This window comes from Bubalus kerabau, chromosome 1, assembly GCF_029407905.1.
Source record: "Bubalus kerabau isolate K-KA32 ecotype Philippines breed swamp buffalo chromosome 1, PCC_UOA_SB_1v2, whole genome shotgun sequence".
Classification (NCBI taxonomy): domain Eukaryota; kingdom Metazoa; phylum Chordata; class Mammalia; order Artiodactyla; family Bovidae; genus Bubalus; species Bubalus kerabau.
The window spans coordinates 123,053,189-123,080,820 of record NC_073624.1 but is presented as its reverse complement, the minus strand read 5'-3'; the positions used below and the strand labels follow the sequence as shown (position 1 = coordinate 123,080,820).

The window sequence follows — 27,632 nt, the reverse complement described above, 5'->3', positions numbered from 1 at the left end:
GGCAGCCTCACTGAACCCATTCATTCCCTTCGTCCTGTCGCAGAATTGATCAGAACAACCCCAGGCAGTGCAGGGCTGGACCTCAGTTCCACCACCTCAACAATATTAACACCAGATAGCCCCGCTATAAACATCTCTACAAGAGTTAAAGGTCCATTACCGAAAGGCTTGGTGGGAATTATATTAGGCAGAAGTTCCTTAGCTATGCAAGGTCTTACAATTATTCCTGGAGTAATTGATTCAGATTATACAGGAGAAATTCAGATAATGATTTCACTCCCTACTAAAACTTCACAAATACATCAGGGACAGAGAATTGCCCAACTTTTACTTTTGCCTTACCATACTGCAATTGGGCATACAGCTACTCAAAATGAAAGTCAGGACAAAGGATTTGGGTATAGTGATATGGTCTTTTGGGTAACAGATTTCTCAGAAACACCCTATGAGCACTATTTTTGTCAGTGGCAAGTCTATTGTAGGACTATTAGATACAGGAGCAGATGTTTCTTGTATTTCTGGGAAAGACTGGCCCAGCTCCTGGCCCACCCATATTACTGAAAATGAGTTGGTGGGCATAGGAAGAGCCCCTGCAGTAGCTAAAAGTGCAAAGATTTTAGACTGGTACTTTGATGATACCCGTGGAACATTCCAACCATATGTAGTTCCTTCACTCCCCTTTACCCTGTGGGGAAGGGGTGTGCTGTCTCAAATGGGAGTGTTACTTTTTAGCCCTGATGATAAAGTGATCTCTCAAATGCTACATATGGGTTATGATCCTTCAAAAGGATTGGGTAAACAGCAGACAGGTATAATTGAGCCAATTTGCCCAACTTCTCGAAAGCTATGTACTGGATTGGGGTGTCCAAATTTTTAATGGAGGCTATTGTTTTTGCTGCCGACCCCATTACTGGAAATATCAGGACCTGGTGTGGGTAGAACAATGGCCTCTGCCTAAAGAAAAATTACTGGCAGCTAAAACGTTAATTTTTGAACAACTAGAATTGGGGAATATTGAGCCCTCCAATAGCCCTTGGAATACTCCTATTTTTGTCATTAAGAAAAAATCTGGTAAATGGAGACTTTTACAGGATTTAAGAGCCATTAATGCCACCATGGAGGACATGAGGGCCCTACAACCTGGGCTCCCTTCCCCTGCAGCCATTCCAGAGGGACACAATGTAATTATAATTGATTTACAAGATTGCTTTTTCACCATTCCCTTAAATACTGAGGATAAAAAGCGATTTGCTTTTAGTCTGCCATCAGAAAATCTTAAGCAGCCTTATTTATGGTTTCTATGGAAGGTTTTACCTCAGGGAATGAAAAATAGCCCCACCCTATGTCAAAAATTTGTTAATGCTGCTTTAGAAGATGTTAGAGCTAAATATGAACAAGTCTATATGATTCACTATATGGATGACATTTTAATAGCTCATCCTGATAGAGCTCATTTACAAACTGTCCTCCAAGATTTGACCCAGGCATTGACAGCCAGAGGCTTAAAAATTGCCCCAGAGAAAATTCAGGTCAATCCGCCCATAACTTACTTAGGACAGATTATTAATTCAGAAACAGTGACTCATGCCCCATTACAATTAAGAAAAGATCACCTTGTTACTTTAAATGATTATCAAAAACTTTTAGGTGATATTAATTGGATTAGACCCTATTTAAAATTAACCACTGCTGAATTAAAGCCTCTTTTTAATATTTTACGTGGTGATCCTGACCCAACTTCCAAAAGAAAATTAACTGCTGAGGCTCGGGAGGCTTTAGACAAAGTAGAAGCAGCCTTATCTGATAGCTATGTAAAAAGAATTGATTTACAAGAAAACTGACAGTTCCTTTGCCTAGCTACTCCAACTGCACCTACGGGAGTCTTATGGCAAAATGGCCCCCTAGAATGGGCTCATCTCCCCGCCCAAGCTAAAAAAGTAGTAGCTTCTTATCTAGGATTGATAGCTACGTTGATATTAAAAGGAAGAAAGTGGAGCATTGAATTGTTCATTAAAGAGCCATCAGAGATTGTAATTCCATATAATAAAGAACAACTTGATGCTTTTCCAATGTTTGATGAGGATTGGGAGATTGCCATTGGAAATTATTGTGGTCAAATTTTGCATCATTTACCCTTGCATGTTTTGCTGAATTGTATGTCTAAACATCCAGTTATTTTTCCCATCATGTGCAAACAGTCTCCTATTCCAAATGCTCAGATAGCCTTTACTGATGGGTCAGCAAACAGTAAAGCCTCCATAGTTACTAAAAATCATCAGAAAGTTTTAGAAACACAGGAAACTTCAGGTCAAAGAGCTGAAATAACAGCAGTCATAGAGGCTTTTGCTATGTTTGCAGATGAGGAATTTAACCTTTATTCTGATTCTCAGTATGTAGTCAGGCTGTTTCCACACATTGAAACTGTGGTTTTGCTTGAAAATAAGACTACCATATTTCATTTGTTAAGTAAATTACAGCAACAAATTTGGAAAAGAAATAAAATATTTTTCACTGGACACTTTTGGGCTCATTCTGGATTGCCCGGCCCTTTAAATGCCTTTAATGATTTGGCTGACTAACTAACCAGAAATACAGTGGCTACTGTGATTTAGGAGGCCTGAGCCTCTTATTTACTTCATCACCAAAATGCTACGGCCTTAAGATATCAATTCCAAATTCCCAGAGAGACTACTCAAGAGATTGTGCATTCTTGCTTACACTGCCCCACTGTTTATAATAGTCTACCTATGGAAGTTAATCCTTGTGGTCTCAAACCTAATACACTCTGGCAGATGGATGTAACTCATGTCTCTTCATTTGGAAAACTGTCTTTTGTTCATGTAACTGTTGATACTTTTTCTCACGTTATTATTGCAACTTCTCATACTGGAGAGGCAGTTAAAGATGTGATACATCTCTTTACTTGTTTTTCATATTTGGGCTTGCCAAAAGCTCTGAAAACTGATAATGCCCCTGCTTACACTTCTAAGTCTTTTCAGGAATTTTGTATAAAGTTTCAAATTAAACCTAATACTGGCATCCCTTATAATCCCCAGGGACAGGCCATTGTGGAAAGAGCACATCAAACATTAAAAATCCAAATTCAAAAACTAAAAGAAGAGGAGTTTGAGTATAGTTCTCCCCATCAAATCTTGCAACATGTTCTTTTCATAATAAATATTTTAAATACTGATTCAGCCGGAACTACTGCAATGCTTCGCCACTGGTGCCCAGAGCAATTGAATGCAAAACCATTAGTTAAATGGAAGGATCTCTTCTCCGGACAATGGAAAGGTCCCAACCCATTGTTAACCAGCGGTTGAGGATATGCTTGCATTTTTCCACAGGACGCAAATTCTCCAATTTGGGTTCCAGACATATTGATTCACCATGTCTCAGCCCCTCGGATATCGGATTCCCTGGCCGCCATGACCCCGAAAAAGGAAGGGACCTCCTCTACCTTTGCTCCCCCTGCCAGCACGAGAAATGCCACCAGCATCGGAACAACTGACATCAGAGATCCCGGATGAGCAAGGAACGGATCTGCCCACCAAGCAGATGTCTCAACCTCACCTACAGGATATTACTCCCCCAGATCCTCTGCCCCACAGGAAGATGCCAGGTCGCCTGACTGGGGTGACTCAGCACGCCCCCATACCCACTTGGGGACAAATGAAAATACTCTGCCACCAGGCACGGGGAATAGCTTCCTTACAAGGATCTCCAGCTTCTCCTGAGAAAATGTTTATTGCCATACTTGCTTTGCTTTCCTGCTAGGTAAGCGCCTCTCCTATTCCAACCAAATATTGGACATATCTCCCAGTTCCTCCAACTTTCCAAGTTGTTAATTGGAATAATGAGCCTATACAGGTCAACACAGACCAACCTCAGATTTTGGGAGGATCCTATACTTCTTACAATAGAGATAAATATCCTATTAACTTCAATTATACCTTCAGGGGATTAACAGACGATTTCCCTGTTTGCTTTAACTTCCCCAATGATCCTAGAAGCTTTATTACCACCACCAAAGAAGGATGTGTTGGGGCCTCTAAAAAAGTAATTATAACAGATTCCTGGTCTCTACGTCATCGGTCAGCTTGGGTATTATTGGCCCGTATGCCCGGGATTCTTGACCCCTATGTAACCCTGCATTTCAAATCTCCACCAAAATATCCGAATTGTTATAAGGTTGCTCCTTCAGACAAAATATGGAACACCATAGACAGTCGTACAGGGTATCTGACTTGGACATCTTGTACTTATGATTCAAGGATTGATTATAGGATACCAGGAGGTGGAGATTATACTATTCAGGACTGGAGCAACCTGAATCCAGGTGAGGATCCATTGGCTGATGATACATTTGAGGGCAGATTCGAGAATTGGGATAGGATTCCTCTTCCTTGGCCAATACATGCCACTAGATGGCATCATAATCAATTTGTTCCTCCTATGTTGCCTTATACAACTAAGAAACAGACCTATTGGCAACCTGAAATTTGGAGAGCCCTTGCTGCTACTGCTCCTGTTTCCTTATACCTCCCAGATAGCAATTCTTCTGTTTTAGCTTGTCTACCCTCCCCTTATGTTTTTCTTTTTAATAATGACTCCAAGAGACTTAATGTATGCATGAATTATTCAGGTGGACCTAATATAGTAACTTGTGAACAATGTATGCTTTCATCTTGTTTGACCCCAAAATATAATGTCTGCTTTTTTGTGGTGTTACAACACCCACCCTATCTCATGATACCTGTGACCGTGACTAGCCACTGATATGACAATTACGGCCTCGCCGTGTTACAACAACTACAAGATTTAATGCGACAACGGCGATTTGTGGGCTTACTTATTTTAGGAATAACAGCTTTAATAGCAGCAATTACTTCTGTTACTGCGGCAGCAATATCATTGACTCAACAAGTGCATACTGCCCAATATGTTGATATCATGTCTAAAAATATTTCTCTAACTCTAGCAACACAGCAAGTTATAGATAGAAAGTTGGAGATGAGGGTAGATGCCTTGGAGGAGGCAATAATGCATATTGGGACTGAGTAACAGGCTTTAAAGGTGAAAATGGCTCTGTCATGCCACGCTGATTACCGGTGGATATGTGTGACATCTTTAAATGTAAACGAGACAGATTATGAATGGGAAAAAATTAAAAATCATATTTCAGGTGTTTGGAACAGCTCTGACATTGGCCTGGACTTAGGGAAACTTCATAATCAAATACAGACCTTGGAACACTCTAGACTGGATTTTACCACCGCAGGAGCAGCTAATAACTTTTTTCACACTTTCTCTAACTTCATTTCAGGGAAAAAAAACATTCTGTCTAATATCTTTAGTTATGTTGAGGTTGGCGCTCTATTTTTGTTACTCATAATCATTCTTCCTTGTATTGTCAGGATTCTTCGGCAGAACATTCAGAAGCTCGTGACTGAGCTGCATTGGGTGTTTTAAGAAATAGAAAAGGGGGAGATTCCGGGACCCAGTGTGAGGGAACTCTGCCCATGGCAAAGGTCATGAGGAAGGAGGCTTGGCATAAGCAAAGGCGGAATTGAGCCTCAGGAGTCCCCCTGAAAATTCTCGAGCATATACTCCCAAAAGCAGAGTCTGCCTACTTTACTGCTTTGTGCTCTCACCTACACCTCTGACTTTACAGGGGGCTGTCCCCCACCACCTCTCTCTGAAAAAGAGTTAACTTACAGCTCCAGTTGATAAAGCTCCTGGGTGTGATAAGAGTGTTTCAACCTACAAACTCCTCTGAAGATTATTCCGGCCACATGCGATTGTTCACAGCCTCCCAACCGTGAAAGGCATGCGATGTTCTAAACTGTCTAAATACAGGTTCCTTTGAGCAGTTAAAAGATTGATTAGAAATTGTATTGGTGAAGGGTTTTTCACTTGTTGGGCAAATGTTTGCTGCTGTTTCCATATCCCTTACCTACTGTGTTCCTCACAGTGTATTGATTAACAGAGTTGGTGTATAGGAATATAAGTAGTAGCCTTAATGTTTGTAACCTTGGACCCTTGAGTTAATTATTTTCTTGTTATAGCCCACCACACCTTTGCCCTATAGGAATTCAACTTTATCTAATGCTTTTGGAGCATGGTGCCTGACTTTAGAATAATCAACTTTAGAGAAAAATAAGTTTTCTGAAGAAAGGATCTTAAAATGTTAACAGGCCTCTTGGCCAGAAGATGATGTAATTTACCAAAACTTTTGATTATGATAAGTTTGTAGGGAGAAAGCCTGGCTTACTGCTAACTTTACCCTTTCCCCCATTATACTCTAAGCACAACTTAAGGTATAAAAACTACTTTGGAAAATAAAGTGTGGGCCTTGTTTACCAAAGCTTGGTCTCCCCATGTCGTTCTTTCTCTCACCTTCTGGCTGAATTTCCATCTGGAGCATGGAGGCTCCTCAAGCCTACTAATTTTGCCTGGGCTTCTAAGATTGGACTGGGGAGGCCTTAGTGTCTCCTCTCCTTTGGGAGAATGGGAGGACGCCTGCGGCCTATGTAGGTGATATGAATTCCTTATTTTGGAATTTTATTAGCTTTCCACGTAAATCCAGATATTCAGCATCTTTCCTCCACTGAATTTTCTCACTGAGCTATCCTTATTTAACCAATCTTTATATCTGTAATTCTGTCGTATCCTGAACGCTGAAGCCATTTCGCCTTTGAATTCCCTGGATCTGCCGGGGCTGGACCCTGGCAAATGCCCATCACAACTCGAGAGGAGAGTGGAGTTCTTTGCTTCAAATCGAGACAAGGCCTGACTCCCCGGTTGAACCTTGAATGCAACCCTGAGATCCCTGTCACCACTGGAGAGGAACACAGAGTTTCTGGACACAAGCCTAGATGAGGTCTATTTGCCTTGCAGTGACTCCACAGCAATCCCCAGCTCCCCCTCGCAACTTGAATGGAGATTGGACTTCCCTGGGACAACACGAGAGGCTCCCTGAATTCCCCGTTGTAACTCGAGAATCCTGCTGCAACTCCAGAAAAACCACGAGGTTCCCCCGTCATCACGAGATGAGGCCCTTTCCCGCTGCAGCATCTCGAGACAAATCCCACGTTTCCTGTTGAAATTTGAAACAGTAATTGACACCCTTGATGTAACTCCAAAAGTTCCCCGATATACCAGTCTCACTCGAGAGGAACACCGAGTTTCCCGGAACAACTTAATCTGATCCCTTTCTCTCCTCCTGATCTCAACATGAGGGTCGATTCCCCTGCTTTGTCTAGAAAGCGATCCTGACCTTCCTGTCACATCTCAGGAGGAGGCCGGTCTCACATTGAAACTCGAGAGGATGCCTCGTGGGTCGTGCCACATTCCAAATGACACCGATTTCCCCATCCACTCAAGGTAAGTCCTGATGCCCAGGCACCTCTTCGAATGTAACCCCAAGGATGAAGTCAGAACACGAAAGGGCACTGACAGCCCAGTTGCATCCTCTGGAAAAAGCCGCAGGTTCCAAATACAACTTGACAAGTGGCCTGACACCCCATGAACAACTTGAGAGGCAAGCGGAGTTCCGTGCCTCAACACAAGATGAGGCCTGACTACCCTGTTCCAACTCCTCAAAGACCTCGAGGTCGATGTCAGAAATGCAATGGAGAGGAACACTGAGGTTCCCATCTCAACTCGAGATGAGGCTCTATTTATCCCTGAAGCAATGCACAAGGAATCCCTAGGTGGCCCTCGCAACGCCAAAGGAGATCTAACTTCCCTGAGGAGACATGAGCGGGTCCCCCAGGTTGACACGCAACTCAAGAGGAACCCTAAGCTTCCTGCAACAACTCCAAACAACCCACGGAATTCTCCTCTGCATGCTTGAGGAGGCCTTTTTAGGCTGCAGCGTTTCCAAAGAAAGCCCGCATTCCCTCTTGGAACTCAAAAGGGTACTTGACACGCTTTAGGAAACTCCAGAAATTTCCCCAGATACCCGTCCCCAATTGAGAGGAATGCTGAGTTTCCTACCACAAGTCAAGAAGAGCCCTGTTTTCCCCTCCTGAAGTGGAGATGGGGGTCGATTGCCCTGCTTTGGGTGGAAAGGAATGCTGACGTCCCTGTCGCACCTCGAGAGGAAGCTGATATCTACTTGAAAGTGGAGGGGAACCCGGGGGCCTTGTCACAAATCGAAAGCCATGTATTTCCCCATCCACATGAGATCAGGCCTGACTCCCTTGCACCAATTCAAATGTAGCCGAGAATTAACTCAGAACAGCCCCGGTTGATAACTCGAAAAGAGGCTTAGGTCCCAAACTCAACTCTCCTGGAGGCCTGAAACCCCTTTGACAACTAGAGAGGAAAGCAGAGTTCCATGCCTCCACACAAGTCGAGATCTGACTCCCTGTTTGAAACAGCAAACACACCCCAAGAAACACGTCAGAACAGAAGACGAATCGTGAGGTTCCCATATCAACAAGAGATGAGGCCCTCTTCCATTGTGCCGACCCCAGTGGAGTCCCAAGAGGCCCCTCCCAACTCCACAGTATTCCTGACTTCCCTTGGCACCATCAGAAGCTACATGAGATCACTGTCAGAAGTCTAGGGAACCCATGGTTTCCTGTCTTAACTCGAGAAAGACCTTGAGATTCCCTCTTCAACGTGTCTTGAGGCCAGATTCCCGTGCCAAGACTCTAGAGCAATGCCACGTTCCCGCTCCCAACTCGAATGGAGACTGGACTTCACTGGGGCCACACTAGAGGCTCTCTGGGTTCCCCGTCATAAATTGAAAGAAACCCCACACGTCGTGTCACAGCTAGAGAAAAACCACGAGATTCCCCCGTCATCAAGAGATGAGGCCCTTCTTTTCCTGCAGGGCCTAGAGAGCAATCGTGAGTCCCTTCTCAAAACTCCAAAGGAGGCTTGACTCCCTTTAGGCCACTCAATGGGCACCAAGAGATACTCGTCGCAACTCGAGAGGAGAGCGGAGTTCTTTGCTTCAACTTGAGACGAGGTGTGAGTCCATGGGTGAATCTTGAATGCAACCCTGAGATCCCTGTCGCCATTGAAGAGGAACATGGAGTTTTTGGACACAAGCCTAGATGAGGTCTATTTGTCCTGCAGTGACTCGAGAGCAATCCCCAGCTCCCCCTCACAACTCGACTTGAGATTGGACTTCCCTGGGGCACCACAAGAGGCTCCCTGAGTTCCCTGATGTAACTCGAGAATCCCGCCCCAACTTGAGAAAAACCACGAGGTTCCACTGTCATCGAGAGTTGAGGCCCTTTTCCACTGCAGCGTCTCGGGAGAAATCCCACGTTCCCTCTTGAAATTCGAAAGGGTACTTGACACACTTGATGCAACTCAAAAAAAGTTCCTTGACATACCAGTCTTACTCGAGAGGAACATCGAGTTTTCTTGGCACAACTTAACCTGAGCCCCTTCTCCCCTCCAAATCAGGACATGAGGGTTGATTCCCCTGCTTGTCTGGAAAGGGATCCTGACCTTCCCGTCGCACCCCAGGAGGAGGCTGGTCTCACATTGAAACTCGAGAGGACGCCTCGTGAGTCGTGCCTCATTCCACAAGACACCGATTTCCCCGTCAACTCAAGGTAAGTCCCGATGCCCAGACATCTCTTCAAATGTAATCCCGAGGATGAAATCACAACACTAAGGGGCAATGACACCCTGGTTGCATCCTCCGGAAAAAGCCACAGGTTACAAATACAACTCGATAAGTGGCCTGACACCCCATGAAGAACTCGAGAGGCAAGCGGATTTCTGTGCATCAGCACAAGACGAGGCCTGACTCCCCTGTTCCAAGTCCACAGAGACCCCGAGATTGATGTCAGAAATGGAGAGGAACCCTGAGGTTCCCGCCTCAACTCGAGATGAGGCCCTATTCATCCATGCAGTGATGCACGAGGAATCCTAAAGTGCCCCTCACAACGCCAAAGGAGATCTGACTTCCCTGAGGAGACAAGAGCTGGTCCCCCAAGTCGACATGCAACTCGAGACGAACTCTAAGCTTCCTGTCACAACTTCACCCAGCCCACAGAATTCTCCCCTGCACGCTTGAGGAGACCCATTGATGCTGCAGTGTTTCCAAAGAAAGCCAACGTTCAGTCTTGGAATTGGAAAGGGTAATTGACACGCTTTAGGAAACTTCAGACGTTTCCCCAGATACCCGTCCCCACTCGAGAGGAACGCTGAACTTCCCGCCACAAGTCAAGAAGGGCCCTGTTTCCCCTCCTCAAGTCGAGATGAAGGTCGATTGCCCTGCTTCGCCTGGAAAAGAATGCCAACGTCCCCGTCACATCTCCAGAGGAGGCTGGTATCTACTTGACACTGCAGTGGAACCCTGGAGTCTTGTCACAATTTGAAAGACACGTGTTTCCCCAAGCACTCAAGATCAGGCCTGATTCCCTTGCACCGATTTGAATGTCAGCCGAGAATCAACTCACAACACGAAGGGAGTTCTGATGCCCCAGTTACTAATCCAAAAGGAGCACCAGGTCCCAAATTCAACTTGCCTGGAGGCCTGAACCCCTTTGACAACTCGAGAGGAAAGCAGAGTTCCATGCCTCCACACAAGTCGATAACTGACTTCCTGTTTGAAATGACATACACACCTCGAGACCCACATCAGAGCAGGAGAGGAACACTGAGGTTCCCGCCTGAACTCGAGATGAGGCCCTCTTCCATTGCACCAAAACCAGTAGAGTCCCAAGAGGCCCCTCCAAACTCCACAGTATATCTGACTTCCCATAGGCACCATGAGAAGCTCCCTGAGGTCACCGTCACAATTTGAGGGAACCCAGGGTTTCCTGCCGCAACTCGAGAACGATCTCGATTTTCCCCCTTCAACGCATCTTGAGGCCCGATTCCCCTGCCATGACTCTAGAACAATGCCGCGCTCCCCCTCGCAAGTTGAATGGAGACTGGACTTCCCTGGGGCCACATGAGAGGCTCCCTGAGCTCCCTGACATAACTCGAGAGAAACACCAAACGTCGCCTGCAGCTCGAGAAAAACCACAAGATTCCCCCTCATCGCGAGATGAGGCCCTTTTCTTCCTGCAGGGTCTAGAGAGCAATCCCGAGTCCCCTCTCAAAACTCCACAAGAGGCTTGACTCCAATTAGGCCACTCAATGGGATCCAAGAGATACCCGTCAAAACTCGAGAGGAGAGCGGAGTTCTTTGCTTCAACTCGAGACGAGGCCTGACTCCCCGGGTTAACCTTAAATGCAACCCTGAGATCCCTGTCGCCACTTGAGAGGAACACGGAGTTTCTGGACACAAGCCTAGATGAGGGCTATTTGCCTTGCAGTGACTCGACAGCAATCCCCAGCTCCCCCTCGCAACTCGAATGGAGATTGGACTTCCCTGGGGCAACATGAGAGTCTCCCTGAGTTCCCAATCATTACTCGAGAATCGGGCCGCAACTCCAGATAAACCACGAGGTTCTCCCGTCATCTCCAGATGAGGCCCTTTCCCGCTGCAGTGTCTCGAGACAAATCCTACGTTCCCTCTTGAATTTCTAAACAGTACTTGACACCCTTGATGTAACTCCAAATGTTCCCCAACATACCAGTCTCACTCGAGAGGAACACCGAGTTTCCTGGAACAACTTAATCTGATCCCTTTCTCTCCTCCTGATCTCGACATGAGGGTCAATTCCCCTGCTTTGTCTGGAAAGGGATCCTGACCTTCTCGTTGCACCTCAGGAGGAGGCCGGTCTCACATTGAAACTCGAGAGGAAGCCTCGTGGATCATGCCACATTCCAAAAGACACTGATTTCCCCATCCACTCAAGGTAAGTCCCAATGCCCGGGCACCTCTTCGAAAGTAACCCCGAGGATGAAGTAAAAACATGAAAGGGCACTGACACCCCAGTTGCATCCTCCGGAAAAAGGCACAGGTTCCAAATAAAACTCGACAAGTGGCCTGACACCCCATGAACAACTCGAGAGGCAAGTGGAGCTCTGTGCCTCAACCGTCTCACCTCCCGCCCACTACCCTCCAACCACCATCCCACCACCCGCCCACTACCCTCCCAGCTCCCGCCCACCACCCTGCCACCACCCTCCGTCCTCCCACCCACCACCCTCTCACCTCCCACCCACCACCCTCCCACCTCCCTCCACAATTCTCCCACCATCCGCTCACCCCCCTCCCACCACCGGCCCACCTACCCCCCACCACCCTCCCACCACCCTCCCACCTCCCTCTAACCACCCTCCCACCTCCCTCCCACCACCTGCCCACCACTCTCCCATCTCCTACCCACCTCCCTCCAATCCACCCTTCCATTCATCTTCCCACCCCTGTGGAGTGGGATCGAGTTGGATGAACCTGTTTTCTTATACATAAAATGGGAGCATCTAGCTCGATCTGTGGTTTATAAACTTGACCTTTTGGACCTCTAGGGTATCTAGGATTTATTGGCTTTCTGTGTTGTGATCCTGGGTGAGATTTCATCCAAAGAATGATAGAGGGACACCATATGGCTTCCATATCTGCACCCCTCTGGAAAAAGGGTCACCGTGCCATGTTCATTATTGCATCACCAGTGTCTACTGCATCCCACAGTAGACCCTCAATAAATGCTATATGGAAGGAAAGACATGAAGGGAGGGAAGCAAAGAGAGGGGTGATGAGAGTGTGGGTGGGTAGGAGGAGAGATGGGAGGATGGGTGAGAGGATGGTAGGAAGGTGGATGGGGGGTGGATGGAAGGTGAATGGGAGGATGGTGGGAGGATGATGGCAGCGTGCTGTAAGGATGGTGGGAAGGTAGATGAGAGAATGAATGAGAGGATGTGAGTGGATGGATGGGAGAATGGATGGGAAAGTGATTGGGAGGGTGGTGGGAGGAAGGTGGGAGGGTAGTGGGAAGATGAATGGGAGGGTGGAATGGAGGGTGGTGGGAGATTGGTGGGACGGTGGTGGGAGGGTGGTGGGAGGATCGTGGGAGGGATGGTGGATGCCATGGGGCTCCTCTCGAGTTGCAACGGGGATCTCAGGGACCGGCTCGTGTTGCCTCAGAGAAGTCAGGTCCCTTTTCGAGTTGCGAGAGGCCCGTTGGGATTCCTTTCGAGTCACTACTGGTGAATAGGTCCGTGTCTAGAGTTCAGTCCGGAAACTCAATGTTCCTCTGCAGCGGCGACTGGGATCTCGGGCTTCCTATCAAGGTTCAACTAGGGAGTCAGGCCTCGTCTGGTGTTGAGGCATGGAACTCTGCATTTCTCTTGAGTTGTTAAAGGGCTGTCAGGCCTCCAGTCGAGTTCAGGTGGGGAATTTGGGCTTTTTCAAGAAATAGGCAAGGCCGACAGTCCTCCCATCGTGTTGTGAGGGGATACTCGGTGTTCCACTGGAGCCGGTGCAGGGGAATCAGGACTTATCTGGAGCGGAGGGGGAAATCAGCATCCTTATTCCCTGCAGCAGGATCCGCGGGATTCCACTCGAGATTCAAGCGGTGACACAGGCCTCCTCTTGTGGTGCAAGGGGAAGTTGGGATTCCTCTTGAGTTGAAGCAGGGAATGGGCCCTCATATCCAGACGAGGTGGGACACAAGGGGTTCTAGTCGAGTTGTGGCGGGAAACTCGGCTTTCGTCTCGGGTTGTGATGGGGATCTCTGGGCCCCCATGAGTTGGTTAAAGGGAGTCAAGCATTCTCTCGAGTTATGAGAGGGCACCTGGGATTGCTCTAGCAGTGCTGCAGGAAAAAAGGGCCTCATCTTGCATTGACGGGGGCATCTCGTGGTTTATCTCGAGTTGCAGCTGGAGGCTTGATTTTCCTCTCCAGGTACCACGGGAAACTCAGGGAGTCTCTCGTGTTGCCGCAGCAAACAAGACGAGGCCTGACTACCCTGTTCCAACTCTGCAGAGATGCCAAAATCGATGTCAGAAATGGAGAGGACCCTTGGGTTCCCGCCTCAACTCAAGATGAGGCCCTATTCATCCCTGCAACGATGTGCGAAGATTCCCGAGGTTCCCCTTGCAACGCCAAAGGAGATCTGACTTCCCTGAGGAGACACAAATGGATCCCCCAGGTTGAAACACAACTCGAGAGTAACCCTAAGCTTCCTGCCACAGTTCCACGCAAACCATGAAATTCTCCCCTGCAGGCTTGAGGAGGCCCTTTTATGCTGCAGTGTTTCCAAAGAAAGCCCAAGTTCCCTCTTGGACCTCGAAAGGGTATTTGACACGCTTTAGGAAACTCCAGAAGTTCCCCCAGAAACCCGTTCCCACTTGAGAGGAAAGCTGAGTTCCCCACCACAAGTCAAGACGAGCCCCGTTTTCCCCTCCTAAAGTCGAGATGAGGGTCGATTGCCCTGCTTCACCTGGAAAGGAATGCCAAAGTCCCCGTCGCACCTCGAGAGGAGGCTGGTATCTACTTGTCACAGGAGGGGAACCCGGGGGTCTTGTCACAGTTTGAAAGCCACGTATTTCCCCATCCACTCGAGATTAGGCCTGATTCCCTTGCACCAATTCGAATGTCAGCCGAGAATCAACTCACAACAAAAATGGAGTTCTGGTGATCTGGTTGCTATTTGAAAAATTGCCCCAGGTCCCAAATTCAACTTGCCTGGTGGCTGGAAACCCCTTTGACAACTCGAGAGGAAAGCAGAGTTCCATGACTACACACAAGTCAAGACCTGACTCCCTGTTTAAAATGGCATATACACCTCGAGACCCAGGTCAGAACAGTAGAGGAACCCTGAGGTTCATGCCTCAACTCGAGATGAGGCCCTCTTCCATTGCACCGACCCCAGTGGAGTCACGAGAGGCCCCTCCCAACTCCACAGTATCCCTGACTTCCCATAGGCACCATGAGAAGCTCCCTGAGGTCACCGTCACAAGTCGAGGGAACCAAGTTCCTGCCGTAACTTGAGAAAGATGTCAAGATTCCCCCTTCAACGCGTCTTGAGGCCCAATTTCCCAGCCGTGACTCGAGAGCAATGCCACGCTCCACCTCGCAACTCGAATGGAGACTGGACTTCCCTGGGGCCACAAAAGATGCTCCCTGAGTTCCCCATCATAACTAGAGAGAAACACCACACGTTGTGTCGCAGCTCGAGAAAAACCACAAGATTCCCCCGTCATCATGAGTTGAGGCCCTTCTTTTCCTGCAGGGCCTAGAGAGCAATACCGATTCCCCTCTCAAAACTCCACAGGAGGCTTGACTACATTTAGGCCACTCTATCGGCTCCAAGAGATGGCTGTGGCAACTCGAGAAGAGAGTGGAGTTCTTTGCTTCAACCCCAGACGAGGCCTGACTTCCTGGGTGAACCTTGAATGCAACCACGAGATCCCTGTCGCCACTGGAGAGGAACAAGGAGTTTCTGGACACAAGCCTAGATGAGGTCTATTTGCCCTGAAGTGACTCGAGAGCAATCCCCAGTTTGCCCTCGCGACTCAAACGGAGATTGGACTTTCCTGGGGCACCAGGAGAGGCTCCCTGTGTTCCCCATCATAAATCGAGAATCCCATCGCAACTTGAGAAAAACCATGAGGTTCCCCTGTCATCGCGAGTTGAGGCCCTTTCCACTGCAGCGTCTCAAGGGAAATCCTACGTTCCCCCTTGAAATTCAAAATGGTACTTGACACCCTTGATGAAAATCAGAAAGTTCCCCGACATACCGGTCTCACTCGAGAGGAACACCGAGTTTCCCGGCACAGTTTCATTTGAGCCCCTTCTCCCCTCCTGATCTCGACATGAGGGTCGATTCCCCTGCTTTGTCTGGAAAGGGATCCTGACCTTCCCGTCGCACCTCAGGAGGAGGCCGGTCTCACAATGAAATTCGAGAGGAAGCCTCGTGGTTCGTGCCACATTCCGAAAGACACCGATTTCCCTGTCCATTCAAGGTAAGTCCTGATGCCCAGGCACCTCTTCAAATGTAACCCCGAGGATGAAATCACAACACGAAGGGGCACTGACACCCCAGTTGCATCCTCCGTAAAAGGCCGCAGATTCCAAATACAACTCGAAGGTGGCCTGACACCCCACGAACAATGCGAGAGCAAGTGGAGTTCCGTGCCTCAACACAAGACGAGGCCTGACTCCCGTTTTTCAACTCCGCAGATACCCCGAGATTGGTGTCAGAAATGAAGAGGAACCCTGAGGTTCCCGCCTCAACTCGAGACGATGGCTGACTCCCTGTGTGAACCTTGAATGCAACCCTGAGGTTCCTGTCACCACTGGAGAAGAACACGGAGTTTCTGGACACAAGCCTAGATGAGGTCTATTTGCCCTGCAGTGACTCGAGAGCAATCCCCAGGTCCCCCTCACAACTCCAGTGGAGACTGGACTTCCCTGGGGCACCACGAGTGGTTCTCTGTGTTCCCTGTCGAAACTCGAGAATCCTGCCACAACTAGAGAAAAACCACGAGGTTTCCCCATCATTACGAGATGAGGTCCTTTCCCACTGCAGCGTCTCAAGATAAATCCCACGTTCCTTCTTGAAATTCGAAATGGTACCTGACACCCTTGATTCAACTCAAAAATTTCCCTGACATACGGGTCTCACTCGAGAGGAATACCAAGTATCATAGCACAACATAATCTGAGTCCCTTCTGCCCTCCTGATCTTGACATGAACGTGGATTACCCTGCTTTGTCTTGAAAGGGATCCCGACCTTCCCGTCCCACCTCAGGAGGAGGCTGGTCTCGCATTGAAACTCGAGGGGAAGCATCGTGGGTCGTGCCACATTCCGAAAGACACCGATTTCCCTGTCCACTCAAAGTAAGTCCCGATGCCCAGGGACCTCTTCGAATGTAACCCCAATGATCAAGTCACAAACGAATGGGCACTGACACCCAGGTTGCATCCTCTGGAAAAAGCCGCAGGTTCCACATGCAACTCAACAAGTGGCCTGACACTGCATGAACAACTTTAGAGGCTAGCAGAATTCCGTGCCCCATCAAAAGACGACAACTGACTCCCCTGTTCCAACTCCACAGAGACCCCGAGATCGATGTCAGAAATGGAGAGGAACCCTGAGGTTCCCACCTCAACTAGAGATTAGGCCCTATTCATCCCTGCAGCACTGCAGGAGGAATCCTGAGGTGGCCCTCGCAACACCCAAGGAGATCTGATTCCCTGAGGAGACACGAGTGGGTTCCCCAAGGTCCACACGAAACTCAAGAGGAACCCTAAGCTTCCCGCCACAACTCCACGCAACCCACGAAATTCTCCCCTGCACACTTGAGGATGCCATTTTACGCTGCAGCGTTTCCAAAGAAATCCCACGTTCCCTCTTCGAACTTGAAACGGTACTTGACACGCTTTATGAAACTCCAGAAGTTTCCCCAGATACCCGTCCCCACTAGAGAGGAATGCTAAGTTTCCTGCCACAAGTCAAGAAGAGCCCCGTTATCCTCTCCTCAAGTCGAGATGAGGGTCGATTGTCCTGCTTTTCCTGGAAAGGAATGCTGACATCCCCGTCGCACCTTGAGAGGAGGCTGGTATCTACTTGACACTGGAGGGGAACCCGGGGGTCTTGTCACAACTTGAAAGCCACGTATTTACCCATCCACTCAAGATCAGGCCTGATTCCATTGAACCGATTCGAATGTCAGCCGAGAATCATCTCACAACATGAAGGGAGTTCTGATACCCCAGTTGCTAATTCAAAAGGAGCACCAGGTCCCAAATTCAACTCACCTGAAGGCCTGAAACCCCTTTGACAACTCGAGAGGGAAGCAGAGTTCCATGCCTCCACACAAGTTGAGACCTGACTCCGTGTTTGAAATGGCATACCCACACTGAGACCTACGTCAGAACAGGACAGGAACACTGAGGCTTCTGCCTCAACTCGAGATGAGATGTCTTCCAATGCACTGACCCAAGTGGGGTCCCAAGAGGACCCTCTGAACACCACAGTATTCCTGACTTCCCATAGGCACCATGAGAAGGTCCCTGAGGTCACCATCACAAGTCGAGGGAACCCAGGGTCTCCAGCCACAACTCGAGAAAGACCTTGAGATTTCCCTTTCAACGCGTCTTGAGGCCCGATTCCACCGCCATGACTCGAGAGAAATGCTTCTCTCCCCCTTGCAACTCGAATGGAGACTGGACTTCCCTGGGGCCACACGAGAGGCTCCCAGAGTTCCCCATCATAACTCGATGGAAACCCCATACGTTGCACGGCAGCTCGAGAAAAACCACGAGATTCCCCCATCATCACGACTTGAGGCCCTTCTTTTCCTGCAGGGCCTAGAGAGCAATCCCGAGTCCCCTCTCCAAACTCCACAGGAGGCTTGACTCCCTTAAGGCCACTCAATGGGCTCCAAGAAATACCCATCGCAATTTGAGAGGAGAGCGAACACTTTGCTTCCACTCAGGACGAGGCCTGACTCCCCGGGTGAACCTTGAGTGCAACCCCGAGATCCCTGTCCCCCTGTCGAGAAAAACCATGAGGTTCCCCCATCATTGTGAGATGAGGCCCTTTCCCGCAGCAGTGTCTCAAGAGAAATCCCACATTCCCTCTTGAAATTTGAAATGATACTTGACACCCTTGATGCAACTCAAAAAGTTCCAGGACACACTGGTCTCACTCGAGAGGAGCACCGAGTTTGCCAGCACAACTTAATCTGAGCCCCTTCTCCCCTCCTGATCTTGACATGAGGGTCGATTTCCCTGCTTTGTCTGGAAAGGGACCCCAAACTTCCTGTCGCACCTCAGGAGGAGGCCAGTCTCACATTGAACCTCGAGAGGAAGCCTCTTGTGTCATGCCACATTTTGAAAGACACCGATTTCCACTTCCACTCAAGGTACGTCCTGATGCCCAGGCACCTCTTCGAATGTAACCCCGAGCATGAAGTCACAACATGAAGGGGCACTGTCATTCCGGGTGCATCCTCCGGAAAAAGCTGCAGGTTCCAAATACAACTCGACAAGTGGCCTGACACCCCATGAACAACTCGAGAGGCAACCGGAGTTCCGTGCCTCAACACAAGATGAGGCCTGACTCCCCTATTCCAACTCCACAGAGACCCCAAGATCAATGTCAGAAATGGAGAGGAACCCTGAGGTTCCCGCCTCAACTCGAGATGAGGCCGGATTCATCCCTGCAGCGATGTTCGAGGAATCCCTTGGTGACCCTCTCAATGCCAAAGGAGATCTGACTTTCCTGAGGAGAAACGAGGGGGTCCCCCAGGTCACATGCAACTCGAGAGGAATGCTAAGCTTCCCCCCACAACTCCACGCAAACCACGAAATTCTCCCCTGCATGCTTGAGGAGGCCCTTATATGCTTCAGCCTTTCCAAAGAAAGCCCATGTTCTATTTTGGAACTCGAAAGGGTACTTGTACATTTTATGAAGCTTCAGAAGTTTCCCCAGATACCCTTCCCCACTCTAGAGGATCATTGAGTTTCCCACCACAAGTCAAGAAGAGCCCAGTTTTCCCCTCCTCAAGTCGAAATGAAGATCGATTGCCCTGGTTCACCTGGAAAGGAATGCCGAAGTCCCTGTCACACCTTGACTGGAGGCTGGTATCTACTTGACACTGGAGGGGAACCCGGGTGTCTTGTCACAATTTGAAAGCCACGTGTTTCCCCTTCCACTCTAGATCAGGCATGATTTCCTTGCACTGAGTCTCATGTCAGCCGAGAATCAACTCACAACACGAAGCGAGTTGTGATGCACTGGTTGCTAATCCGAAAAGAACCCCAGGTCACCAATTCAACTCTCCTGGAGGACTGAAACCCCTTTGACAGCTCCAGAGGAGAGCAGAGTTCCATGCTTCCACACAAATGGAGACCTCACTCCCTGTTTGAAATGGCATAAACAGCCCGAGACCCAGGTCAGAACAGGAGATGAACACTGAGGTTCCCGCCTTAACTTGAGATGAGGTGCTCTTCCATTGCACCAACCCCAGTGGAGTCTGGAGAGGGTCCTCCCAACTCGACAGTATTCCTAACTTCCCATAGGCACTATTAGAAGCTCCCTAAGGTCACCTTCACAAGTCGAGGGAACCCAGGGTTTCCTGCCGTAACTTGAGAAAGACCTCGAGATTCTCCCTTCAACTAGTCTTGAGGCCCGATTCCCCTACCGTGACTTGAGAGCAATGCTGCGCTCCCCTTCACAACTCGAATGGAGACTGGACTTCCCTGGTGCCACACGAGAGGCTCCCTGAGTTCCCCATTGTAACTTGAGAGAAATCCCACATGGCACGTTTCAGCTCGAGGAAAACCATGCGATTCCCCTGTCATCACGAGATGAGGTCCTTCTTTTCCTGCAGGGCCTAGAGAGCAATCCCGAGTCCTTTCTCAAAACCCAACAGGAAGCTTGACTCCCTTTAAGCCACCAATGGGCTCTGAGAGATACCCGTGGCAACTCGAGAGGATAGCGGAGTTCTTTGCTTCCACTCAAGATGAGACCTGACTCCCCGGGTGAACCTTGAATGCAACCCCAAGATACCTGTCACCACTGGAGAGGAACCCGGACTTTCCAGGCAGAAGTCTAGATGAGGTCTACTTGCCCTGCAGTAACTCGAGAGCAATCTCCAGCTCCCTCTCACAACTTGAATGGAGATTGGACCTCCCTGGGGCAACACGAGAGGCTCCCTGAGTTCCCTGTCATAACTGGAGAATCCCACCACAACACGAGAAAAACCACAAGGTTCCTCATCATCGCGAGATGAGGCCCTTTACCAATACAGTGTCTCGAGAGAAATCCCACGTTCCCTCTTGAAATTCGAAAAGGTATTTTACACCCTTGATGCAACTCAGCAAGTTCCCTGACATACCAGTTTCACTCGAGAGGCACATCAATTTTCCCGGCACAACTTAATCTGAGCCCCTTCTCCCCTCATGATCTCGACATGAGGGTCAATTCCCCTGCTTTGTCTGGAATGGGATCCCGAACTTCCCGTTGCACCTCAGGAGGAGGCCGGTCTCACATTGTAACCCAAGAGGAAGCCTCTTGCCTCTTGGGTCATGCCACATTCAGAAAGACACCGATTTCCCCCTGTTGACTCATGGTACATCCCGATGCCTGGGCACCTCATTAAATGTAACCCCTAGGATGAAGTCACACACAAGGCAGCACTGACACCCAGGTTGCATCCTCCGGAAAAAGCCGCAGGTGCTTTTACAACTCAACAAGTGGCCTGATATCCCATGAACAACTAGAGAGACAAGCGGAGTTCTGTGCTTCAACACAAGACAGGCTTGATTCTCCTGTTCCAACTCCGCAGAGACCCCAAGATCAAAGTCAGAATAGGAGAGGAACCCTGAGGTTCCCGTCTCAACTTGAGATGAGCCCCTCTTCCATTGCACCAACCCCAGTGGTGTCCGGAGAGGCCCCTCCCAACTCCACAGTATTTCTGGCTTTCCATAGGCACCATGAGAAGTTCCCTGAGGTCATCGTCCCAAGTCGACGGAATGCAGGGTTTCCTGCCACAACTCGAGAAAGACCTCGAGATTCCCCCTTCAATGCGTCTTGAGGCCCGATTCCCCTGTCATTAATCAAGAGCAATATCGCAATCCCCCTCGCAACTCGAATGAGATGGGACTTCCCTGGGGCAACACGAGAGGCTCCCTGAGTTACCAGTCATAATTCGAGAATCTCGCCAACACTCGAGAAAAACGACGAGGTACCCCCGTCATCGCGAGATGAGGCTCTTTACCACTGCAGAAACTCGAGAGAAATCCCACTTTCCCTCTTGAAATTCGAAACGGTACTTGTCACCCTTGATGCAACTCAAAAATGTCCCCAACATACCAGACTCACTCGAGAAGAACACCAAGTTTCCTGGCACAACTTAATCTGAGCCCCTTCTCCCCTCCTGATCTCAACATGTTGGTCAATTCTGCTGCTATGTCTGGAATGGGATCCCGACCTTCCGGTTGCACCTCAGGAGGAGGCCGGTCTCACATTGAAAATCGAGCAGAAGCCTCGTGGGCAGGCCACATTGCAAAAACACTGATTTCCCCGTGAACTCAAGGTAAGTCCTGATGACCGGGCACCTCTTCGAATGTCACCACGAGGATGAAGTCACAACACGAAGGTGCACTGACACCTCGGTTGTATCCTCCGGAAAAAGCCGCAGGTTCCAAATACAACTCGACAAGTGGCCTGACATCCCATGAACAACTCGAGAGGCAAGCGGAGTTCTGTGCCTCAACACAAGACATTGCCTGACTCCCCTGTTCCAATTCCCAGAGACCCCGAGATCAATGTCAGAAATGGATAGGAACACTGAGGTCCCCACCTCAACTCGAGGTGAGGCCCTATTCATCCATGCAGTGATGCGCAAGGAATCCTGAGGTGCCCCTCACAACGCCAAAGGATATCTGACTTCCTTAAGAAGACATTAGCGGGTCCCCCAGGTCAACATGCAACTCGAGAGGAACCGTAAGCTTCTCACCACAAATCCAAGCAAACCACGAAATTCTCCCCTGCACGCTTGAGGAGGCCCTTTTATGCTGCAGCATTTCCAAAGAAAGGCCATGATCACTCTTGGACCTCGAAAGGGTACTTGACATGCTTTAGGAAACTCCAGAAGTTTCCCCAGAAACCAGTCCCCACTCAAGAGGAATGCTAAGTTTCCCACCACAAGTAAAGAAGAGCCCCGTTTTCCCCTCCTCTAGTCAAAATGAGGGTCGATTGCCCTGCTTCGCCCAGAAAGGAATGCTGATGTCTCCGTCGCACCTTGAGAGGAGGCTGGTATCTTGGTGATACTGGAGTGGAACCCAGGTTCTTGTCACAATTCGAAAGCCAAGTATTTCCCCTTCCACTCAATATCAGACCTGATGCCTTTGCACTGATTCGAATGTCAGCTGAGAATCAACTCACAACACAAAGGGAGTTCTGATGCCCTGGTTGCTAATACGAAAAGAGCCCCAGTTCCAATTTCAACTCGGCTGGAGGCCTGAAACCCCTTTGACAACTAAAGAGGAAAGCAGAGTTCCATGCCTTCACACACATAGAGACCCACCTCCCTGTTTGAAATGGCATACACAGCCTGAGACCCATGTCAGAACAGGAGAGGAACCCTGAGGATACCGCCTCAACTCTAGATGAGGCCCTCTTCCATTGCACAAACTCCAGTGGAGGCCCCAGAGGCCCCTCGCAACTACACAGTATTCCTGGCTTCCCATAGGCACCATGAGAAGCTCCCTGAGGTCACTGTCACAAGTCGAGGGAATCCAGGGTTTTCTGCCACAATTCGAGAAAGACCTCGAGATTCCTCCTTCAACACGTCTTGAGGCCTGATTCCCATGCCTTGACTCGAGAGCAATGCTGTGATCCCCCTCACAATCGAATGGAGATTGGATTTCCATGGGGCTACACGAGAGGTTCCCTGAGTTTCCCGTTGTAACTCGAGAGAAACAACAGACGTTGCACTGCAGCTCAAGAAAAACCACGAGATTCTCCCGTCATGGCGAGATGAGGCTCTTCTTTCCTGAATGGCCTAGAAAGCAATCCTGAGTCCCTTCTCAAAACTACACAGAAGGATTGACTCCCTTTAGGCCATTCAATGGGCTCCAAGAGAAATCAGTGGCAACTTGAGAGGAGAGAGGATTTCTTTGCTTTAAATCGAGACAAGGCCTGACTCCCTGGGTGAAACTTGAATGTAACCCTGAGATCCCTGTCGCCACTGAAGAGGAACACCGAGTTTCTGGACACAAGCTAAGATAAGGTCTATTTGCCCTGCAGTGAATTGAGAGCAATCCCCAGCTCCCCATTACAAATTGAATGGAGATTGGACTTCACTGGGGCAACACAAGAGGCTCCCTGAGTTCCCCATTGTAACTCGAGATCCCACCGCAACAGGAGAAAAATCACGAGGTTCCCCTGTCATCGCAAGATGAGGCCCTTTCCCACTGCAGCGTCTCGAGAGAAATCCAACGTTCCCTCTTGATATTCGAAACAGTACTTGAAACCCTTGATGCAACTCAGAAACTCCCCGACATATGGGTCACAATCGAGAGGAACACAGAGTTTCCTGGCACACCTTCATCCAAGCCCCTTCTCCCCACCTGATCTTGACATGAGGCTCAGTTCCCCTGCTTTGTCTGGAAAGATATCCCGACCTTCTCAACGCACATCAGGAAGAGGCCAGTCTCACATTGAATCTCGAGAGGAAGCCTCGTGGGTCGTGCCACATTCCGAAAGACACCGATTTTCCCATCCACTCAAGGTAAGTCCCGATGCTCGGGTACCTCTTCAAATGTCACCACAAGGATGAAGTCACAACACAAAGGGGCACTGACACCCTGGTTGCATCCTCTGGAAAAAGCTGCAGGTTCCAAATACAACTCAACTGGTGTCCTGACACCACATGAAAAATTCGAGAGGCAAGTGGAATTCTGTCGCTCAACACAAGACAAGGCCTGACTCCCCTGTTCCAACTCCTCAGAGACACCAAGATCAATTCAAGGGAATCCTGTCACAACTCGAGAAAGACCTCGAGGTTCCCCCTTCAACGCATCTTGAAGCCTGATTCCCCTGCTGTGACTCAAGAGCCATGTCGCGATCACCCTCTCAACTCAAATGAAGATTGGATTTCCCTGGGGCCACATGAGAGGCTCCCTGAGTTCCCCATCATAACTCGAGAATCCCGCCAACACTCGAGAAAAAGCACGAGGTACCCCCGTTATCATGAGATGAGACCCTTTCCCACTGCAGCAACTCGAGAGAAATCCTACTTTCCCTCTTGAAATTCAAAACAGTACTTCACACCCTTGATGCAATTCAAAAAGTTCCCCGACATACCAGTCTCACTGGAGAGGAACACCGAGTTTCCTAGCACAACTTAATCTGAGCACCTTCTCCCCTCCTGATCTCAACATATGGGTCGATTGCGTTGCTTTTTCTGGAAAGGTATCCCCACCTTCCCATCGCACCTCAGGAGGAGGCAGGTCTCACATTGAAACTCAAGCAGAAGCCTCGTGGGTCGGGCCACATTGCAAAAACACCGAATTCCCCATGAACTCAAGGTGAGTTTGATGAGCGGGCACCTCTTCAAATGTCACCCCGAGGATGAAGTCACAACATGAAGGCGCACTGACAACACGGTTGCATTCTCCTGAAAAAGCCACAGGTTCCAGATACAACTCGACAACTGGCCTGACACCCCATGAACAACTCGAGAGGCAACCGGAGTTCCGTGCCTCAACACAAGACGAGGCCTGACTCCCTTGTTCCAACTCTGCAGAGACCCCGAGATCAATGTCAGAAATGGAGAGGAACCCTGAGGTTCCCGCCTCAACTCGAGATGAGGCATTATTCATCCCTGAAGTGATGCGAGAGGAATCCCAAAATGACCCTCGCAATGCCAAAGGAGATCTAACTTCCCTGAGGAGACATGAGCAGGTCCCCCAGGTCGACATGCAACTCGAGAGGAACCCTAAGCTTCCCGCCACAACTCCACGCAAACCACAAAAATCTCCCCTGCGCGCTTGAGTATGCACTTTTACACTGCAGCGTTTCCAAAGAAAGCCAACGTTCACTCTTGGATCTCAAAAGGGTACTTGACATGCTTTAGAAAACTCCAGAACTTGCCCCAGATACCCGTGCCCACTCGAGAGGAAAGCTGAGTTTCCCACCACAAGTCAAGAAGAGCCCCGTTTTCCCCTCCTTAATTCGAGATGTGGGTCGATTGCCCTGCTTCGCCTGGAAAGGAATGCCGATGTCCCCGTTGCACCTCAAGAGGAGGCTGGTATCTGCTTGACACTGCAGGGGAACCCTGGGATCTTGTCACAATGCAAAAACCACGTATTTCCCCATCCACTCAAGATCAGGCCTGATTCGTTTGCATCGATTGGAATGTCGGCTGAGAATCAACTCACAACATGAAGGGATTTCTGATACCCTGGTTGCTAATTCGAAAACAGCCCCATGTTCCAAATTCAACTCTCCTGGAGGCCTGAAACCCCTTTGACAACTCGAGAGCAAAGCAGAGTTCCATGCCTCCACACAAGTCGAGACCTGACTCCCTCTTTGAAACGGCATACACACCCCGAGACCCACGTCAGAATAAGAGAGGAACCCTGAGATTCCCATCTCAACAAGAGATGCGTCCTTCTTCCATTGCACCGACCCCAGTGGAGTCCCGAGAGGCCCCTCCCAACTCCACAGTATTCATGATTTCCCATAGGCACTATAAGAAGTTTGCTGAGGTCACCGTCATACATGAGGGATCCCAGGGTTTCCTGCCGCAACTCGAGAAAGACCTCGAGATTCCCCCTTCAATGCGCCTTGAGGCCTGATTCCCCTGACGTGACTCGAGAGCAATGTCGCGATCCCCCTTGAAACCCGAATGGAGACTGGACTTCCTGGGGCCACACGAGAGGCAACATGAGTTCCCCGTTTAACTCGAGAGAACACCACACACCACACTGCAACTCGAGAAAAACCACGAGATTCTCCTGTCATCACGATATGAGGCCCTTCTTTTCCTCCCCGGCCTAGAGAGCAATCCCAAATCCACTGTCAAAACCCAACAGGAGGCTTGACTCCCTTTAGGGCACTCAATGGGCTCAAAGAGATACCCGTGGCAACTAGAAAGGAGAGGGGATTTCTTTGCTTCAACTCGAGACGAGGCCTGATTCCCCGGGTGAATCTTGAATGCAACCCTGAAATCCCTGTCACCACTGGAGAGGAACACGGAGTTTCTGGAGACAAGCCTAGATGAGGTCTATTTTCCCTGCAGTGACTCGAGAGCAATCCCCAGTTCCCCCCTCGCAACTCGAACTCAGATTATACGTACCTGGGGCGACACGAAACACTCCCTGAGTTCCCCGTCATAACTCGAGAATCCCGCAGCAACTCGAGAAAAACCCCAAGGTTCCCCCGTCATCACGAGATGAGGCCTTTTCCCACTGCAGCGTCTCGAGAGAAATCCCAAGTTCCCTCTTAAAATTCAAAATGGTATTTGACACCATTGGTGCAACTAAAAAAGTTCCCAACATGCCAGTCTTACTCGAGAGGAACACCGACTTTCCCAGCACAATTAACCTGATCCCCTTCCCCCATCCTCATCTTGACATGAGGGTCGATTCCCCTGCTTTGTCTGAAATGGAATCCCGACATTCCCGTCGAACCTTAGGAGGAGGCTGGTCTCACATTGAATCTCGGGAGGAAGCCTTGTGGGTCATGCCCCATTCCGAAAGACACCGATTTCCCCGTCCATTCAAGGTAAGTCCCTATGCCCGGGCAACTCTTCGAATGACATTTTGGGATGAAGTCACAACATGCAGGGTGACTGACACACAGGCTGCATCCTCCAGAAGAAGCTGCAGGTTCCAAATACAACTCGACAAGTGGCCTGACACCCCATGGACAACTCGAGAGGAATGCGGAGTTCCATGCCTCAACACAAGACGAGGCCTGACTCCCCTGTTCTAACTCCACAGAGACACCGAGAGCAATGTCAGAAATGGAGAGGAACCCTGAGGTTCCCGGCTCAACTTGAGATGAGGCCCTATTCATCCCTCCAGTGATGGGCGAGGAATCACGAGCTGCCCCTCGCAAAGCCAAAGGATATCTGACTTCCCTGAGGAGACACAAGCGGTTCCTCCAGGTCGACACGCAACTCGAGAGGAACCCTAAGCTTCCTGCCACAACTCCACGCAAACCACCAAATTCTCCCCTGCACGCTTGAGCAGGCCCTTTGATGTTGCAGCATTTCTAAAGAAAGACCACTTTCCCTC

General features: G+C 49.4%; 1 pseudogene; it reads left to right on the top strand.

Moving 5' to 3' along the window:
- The first annotated feature begins 3,390 nt into the window (after nucleotides 1–3,390).
- Nucleotides 3,391–27,632, top strand: part of LOC129641792 (endogenous retrovirus group K member 19 Env polyprotein-like) — a 206,925-nt pseudogene continuing 182,683 nt past the window's right edge.